General features: G+C 35.2%; 1 pseudogene across 1 annotated transcript; it reads left to right on the forward strand.

Annotated features, from left to right (window-relative positions):
* The first annotated feature begins 1,839 nt into the window (after positions 1 to 1,839).
* Positions 1,840 to 5,056, forward strand: LOC149557027 (pentatricopeptide repeat-containing protein At2g03880, mitochondrial pseudogene; annotated as a pseudogene). The gene has a single exon (XR_016364832.1). The product of XR_016364832.1 is annotated as a pentatricopeptide repeat-containing protein At2g03880, mitochondrial pseudogene (transcript).
* The last annotated feature ends 1,362 nt before the right edge of the window (positions 5,057 to 6,418 follow it).

A 6,418-nucleotide genomic window follows, 5' to 3' on the forward strand; every position in this document is an offset into this window, starting at 1 on the left:
CTTTTACCCTTATTAAGACTGGGAATGATGTGATAGGAATTGTTAAGGCTCTGAAGCGACCATACTAAAATTGTTTAGAGTGAGGAGAATTTTTACACTTGTTGGAGTTGATTTTCCAAATTCAAAAAAAAAATAGTGATTGTTTAAAGATGGTGAAGGACAATGAAGAAAACAATCTTGAGCATATGCCACCAAGTATCATCTAGATCTAATGAGTGCTAAGTGTTCCATTTATTCTCATGAGAGATGGGTTTTTGTGAACCACTATCCATGAAATATTGGTCAATACATTTGACTCAAACTACATAGTTGAATTTTGATAGCAATGTCAAAATTTGACTTGCTGTAGAGAATATGACTCGAAAGCTATATAGTTGAATCCTAATAGAAACATCCCAATCTAACTTGAAGTCCATGACAATAAATAAATGTTAAATAAGATTTGTGGGAACCAATTTGACAAAGGGGTGTTAATTTAGGAGGAGTTAAGAATCATGCGGGGAAAAGTTCTAATTACTTCTATCTTAAATAAAGACTAGTAAGGATGGTAAAGGAACTATTAAGGCTCTAGAACAATCATTTTTTAAAGAAGGCAGAGAGAGGAGATCTTTTAGACATGTTGGAGTCGATCGTCTTAATTTAATAGAAATCCAATAATCATTCAAAGATGCGAATGATGAAGTTAGTGAGGAAAATAAAGATAATACTCTTGAACATATAAGATTTATGAAATGAGAATGCAATAGTTATAGTGAGGAAAGAAATGCCTTTATTACTACATTCAATTATGTTGAAAGTCATTAGATCTCTGCTGCAAATTTTAATTTTCAAAAGTAGTGCTCCACACATGTTGAGATTGACACCTAGATTGCCAATACAAGTGCCACGTAGTGGTCAGTATTTGTCGTTAAAAAAATTAGTTGAACTATAATATTAAATAAATTTAATAGTTATAGAAGAATAAATTTAATTGTATAATAATATTAAATATAATTAAATATCGTATAAATATTTTAATAAAAAGTAAAATTAAAAAATTATTAGCTAATAATTCAAATTTTTTTTTTATAACTATAAAAACTAAATTTAATTGAATGGCAATATTAAATATAATTCAATATAGTATGAATATTAAAATAATGAAAAATGAAAAAATAATAATTGAAAACTAAAATTTTCAATAAATACTAAAAGATTGAGAAATCATCTAAAAATTAAGAATACAACCCCCCAAAAAAAAAAGAATGCATCTTAAAATGTTGATAGTGTATCCTAAAAATTAGGAATGCATTTGAAAATTTTAAAAATTCTAAAAGTTGTCTTAATGAGTAGTATTGGTTGAAACCATATCAATCAATAACAATGAACACAAATATTTTAGATACTTTTATAAAGTAAAAATTTCACCACTATACTAATGCAAATATAAATTAAAAATGAGAAAAGAAAAATCTTGAATTATGACTAGTTGAAATAAGGAAATTTAATTGGAAAAATCAACTGCAACCTACAACAAATACGAAAAACACAATGGAACATGGAAAAGAACGTACGTGACATGATAAGATTCAATACAAGACTCTGCACAAAAACATAGAGAACATAAAGAGTTATATGTGTTTTGTGGCAGGTCTATCCTTACTCATTTCCATATTTGTGTTACTCTTTTTTATTTATTTATTGTGGTCAACGTAGAACCTATTTTACTTTATTCAAGGCGGTATTTTCTATCTTCTATCGGATAATTTGACTCAAAATCTACATGACCCACAATAGGTATTGATAATAACATTTCATAAAAAAAAAATTCTAATAAAATCTAGATTTTCGAATTGGGAATAAACCATTTGGCAATGTTCTCTCCAAAATGTCTCTAAAAACAAATATCTGTCTGCACAAATGTGTTGCTTCACCATCTTTCAATGGCGTTCTTGGAATCGCTTCAAATCACATTCAATATTTCAATGGTGTTCTTGAAATCATCTCACAATCGCATTCAATCGTTCTGCTAGAGCCAGTGGAGTGGATATTCTCCCAATCTCACCACTGGTAACGCCACTGTAGTGGAAGTAGACTGAATGAGGCGAATTACAGTCATAAAATGCAATTGCCTGCCACTGCTCATCTCAATCTCACGGCATTATGTAGAGAGGGCCATCTGAAGGAGGCTCTGCACATCTTGCTTACCACACACAACCCACCTGAAGACTCCTCCACATATCTTAAGCTATTACAGACTTGCATTCTCAAGAATGCCCTTTCAAAGGGAAAAAATGTCCACTCTTTTGTCGCTCACAGGCAATTTGCATTTGCCACGCGCACAACTTTTCAGAATAGCCTTGTTAACATGTATGTCAAGTGCGGAAGTTTGGTGGATGCTCTTAAAGTGTTTGATTACATGAAAGAACGAAACATCGTCTCATGGAATACGGTGATTGCAGCATACCGTAGACATGGGTATCCTCACGAAGCAGTGGCACTGTTTCACCAAATGCAACGAATATGTTTACAACCCGATCAGTTCACATTTGCCAGCGTACTCGCAGCCTGTGCCAAACTACGAGCTTTAGATCAAGGTATTAACATCCATCAAAGCATAAAAGTTAGAGGAATTTCGTCAGATGTTGTAATTGCAACAGCCCTGGTAGACATGTATGCAAAATGTGGAAGCATAGAAAGGGCAAGTGAACTGTTTGACGAAATGCCTCAAAGAAATGTGGTTTCATGGAATGCCATGGTTGCAGCATATGCAAAGAGTGGATTCGCTGAAGAGGCTTTAATAACTTTCAAGCAAATGCAATTGGCAGGCGTAAAACCAAATTCCACAACCTTTGCCAATGTCCTACCTGCCTGTGCCAAACTAGGAGCTTTGGAACAAGGAATGGACATCCATCTGAGCCTAACAGAGGGGGGCTTTTTTTCAGATGTCGTAGTCACAACTGCCATGGTCGACATGTATGCAAAATGTGGAGTTATACACAAGGCACGTGAGCTGTTTGACAAAATGCTTCAAAGAGATACGATCTCATGGAATGCGATGATTGCGGGATATGCACAAAATGGGTTTGTGGTAAAGGCCTTTGAATTTTTTAAGCATATGCAACTAGCGGGTTTAAAACCAGACTCTACAACCTTTGCTAGCATCCTACCAGCCTGTGCTCAAATGGGAGCTTTTGAGCAGGGTACAGCAGCCCACCAAAGTATAATTGAAAGCGGATATTTTTCAGATATTATAGTTGGAAATGCTCTGGTAGATATGTACTCAAAATGTGGAAGAATGCACAAGGCACATGAATTGTTCACCACAATGCCTCAAAAAGATGTCATCTCATGGAATGCAATGATTGTCGGGTATGCACAAAATGGGCTTGTGGAAAAAGCTCTAGAAACTTTCAAACAAATGCAATTGGCAGATATAAAGCCAGACTTTACAACCTTTGCCAGCATCCTGCCTGCGTGTGCCAAGATGGGAGCTTTGGAACAAGGTAAGGACATCCATCAAAGTATAACTGAAGGTGGATTTTTGTCGGACGTTGTGGTCGTAAATGCCCTGGTAGACATGTATGCAAAATGTGGAAACATAGACAAGGCACGCCAAATATTTGATAAAATGGCTCAGAGAAGTGTGGTCTCGTGGAATGCGATGGTTGCGGGATATGCACAAAATGGGTTCTTTGAAAAGGCATTAGAAACTTTCAAGGAAATGCAATCTGCGGGCATAAGGCCAAGCTCTACAACCTTTGCCACTATCCTCCCAGCCTGTGCTCAAATCGGAGCTTTGGAACAGGGTATGGACATCCATAAAAGCGTATTGGAAGGGGGTTGTATTTTAGATGTTATAGTTGCAAATTCTTTGGTGGACATGTATGCAAAATGTGGAAGCATAGAGAAAGCACGAGAACTGTTTGAAAAGATGCCTCAAAGAAATGTGGTATCATGGAATGCTATGATCGCAGGATATGCACAAAATGGATTATGCAAGGATGCTCTCGAAACCTTTGAATTAATGAAGCACTCTGGAACATATCCCGACATTATAAGCTTTACTTGCATTCTGTTTGCATGCAGTCATGCAGGTTTAGTGGATGAGGGCTGTAAATGCTTCAATCACATGAGTGACCTATATTACATACCTACAATTGATCATTATGTGTGCATGGTTGACCTTCTTGCCCGTGCTGGCTATCTTGAGGACACCTTAAACTTTATCATTAAGATGTCAGTTAAACCTGTGGTGGTTGTGTGGATGTGTTTTCTTAGTGCCTGCAGATCACATATGAATTTAGGCTTGGGAGTATTTACAGCAATGCTGCTTTTTGATTTAGATCCTAAAAATGCTCCGACATATGTTCTTCTCTCAAACATCTTTGCAGAAGTTGGCTGGAGGAGTGAAGTTGAAATGGTAAGGAGATTAATGAAAGAAAGAGGAATTCAAAAGATCCCTGGATGTAGTTGGATTGAATGCCATCAAATGGTGCATACTTTTTGTGCAGGAGACAGATCACACCCACAGGCACAGGAGATATATGCAAAGTTGGAGAAGTTGGCTTGGGAGATGAAGGGAGCAGGGTATTTTCCAGACTCGAGAAATTCACTCAATGATGTTGAAGAGGAGGAAAAAGAACTATTTCTCTGCCATCATAGTGAAAAGTTGGCAATTGCATTTGGTTTGTTAAACACATCCCCTGGATCAACTATTAGAGTTGTTAAGAATCTAAGAGTATGTGCTGAGTGCCACACTACAACAAAACTTATCTCCAAGATTGCTGAAAGAGAGATTATTGTAAGAGATGCGAATCGTTTCCACCATTTTAAACAGGGACAATGTTCTTGTGGAGATTACTGGTGACGTTAAATGAACAATCTGAAAAGTTGGCTATAATGATGTGCACCATGTCAGACCGACAGTACTAATCAAAAGAAAAGTTTTTTTTTTCAGTTTTTAGAAAACATTTAATTCGAAAGACAATTATTGTATTTGACATTCTATAACATGTCATTAACGGGCTTTGTAAAGATAGATACATGGAGTGCAATATAGATCACATCACATATATATTGTTGGGGGTGTCTGTTAAAGGTTTGTTTTATGACAAGTTTCATTGAGTTGTTTTAAATATATATGCAGGAGGTGGAAGTAAAAGAAGTGGAAGTCTCCAAAATAAATGGATAGCAGTAAATGTGGATAGTCCCTAATCATTATGTATAGTTTTTTGTGTTCTGATTAATCATAGCGACTTTTGCCTCTGCCCAGTTGTTTTTTGAAATCAAATTTCATAGTCCAGATTAGATGTATCAAATTACATAAGTACTTGAAGATTTTTCTCTGGCATGTTGTTAGACATTTCTAATGTTGTCTTACATCCCTTATTCTTTATTCTTAGTTGTTGTCTTATGGAATTCTTCACTATAAGTTTTTTATTTTGACTATTCAAACAACCAACGAGAGCAATTTTCCTAAACAGAAATACAATAGTTCTTTGTTAATATTTATTTTTGATAATTTAAAATAATGATTAATCTGATTTATTATTGGTTTAAACAGGCTGTAAAATTAAATTTTCCTGAAAAAATTGTAATTTGTTTAACATTACAACAATGGAAAAAATTTAAAAGCTTCCTAATGAGTATTCTTGAAGCTTCCCTTTCTGCCTTCTGCCTCATTCTGGAAGTTTCCAGGAATGTTTAGCAGCTTCTATTTGTTCTGCTATCTAGCTTGACTCTCATCCTTGGAGAGCACGCTGCTATCCCATTCCTCTTGATCCATAGCTTCATTTTGGAGAAAATGTTATCATTCAGTATTTGGAAATAAATGGGAAAAATGAAATTGGAAAGCGAGAAACACATAAAGCAATTCTTCTTTTTTCAATTTGATAGCAGTAACATTGTTACTTTCAAAATTCTAGATAAGATCCTAAGGCCCTGAAAGCATCTCCAGTGTTACAAGGAATTTGATTTTATTGATTCATCCAAATGCCTGCTCCCAAAGGTTGGAATTGAATGATCAAAAAGATAGAAACAAAGGTTGAACAATGAAAACTTATGTATTCAACATAGGTCTAGTCAATAAAATCCGACACTTCCTATACATAAAGATGCGTACAGTCTATAACCAACAGTTTTTGAGGCTCAGATGTTTGGTACTCAGTTCAGCAATTTTCTACTTTTCCATCTCCTAACATGCAGGATGCTATGGTGGCGATGAGGAATTTCAATATTTCAATCCATCATTGGCATGTTTTTCGAAATGAAAATTAGGTACGGGATGCTGTAAGAAATGAAACAAAATTTTGGGGCTCATCTTTGTTTAGTAGTTTGTAGCCTTCAAACTGTCTGGGATTTCCACAAAGCTTGCCTTTCAGTCCGGTAGCTATCCATGACTGAATAACAAACAAAATAATCAATAGATAAAAATTAT

Source organism: Cupressus sempervirens, chromosome 5 (assembly GCF_028749045.1).
Source record: "Cupressus sempervirens isolate cs-2001-9-10 chromosome 5, ASM2874904v1, whole genome shotgun sequence".
Taxonomy (NCBI): Eukaryota; Viridiplantae; Streptophyta; class Pinopsida; order Cupressales; family Cupressaceae; genus Cupressus; species Cupressus sempervirens.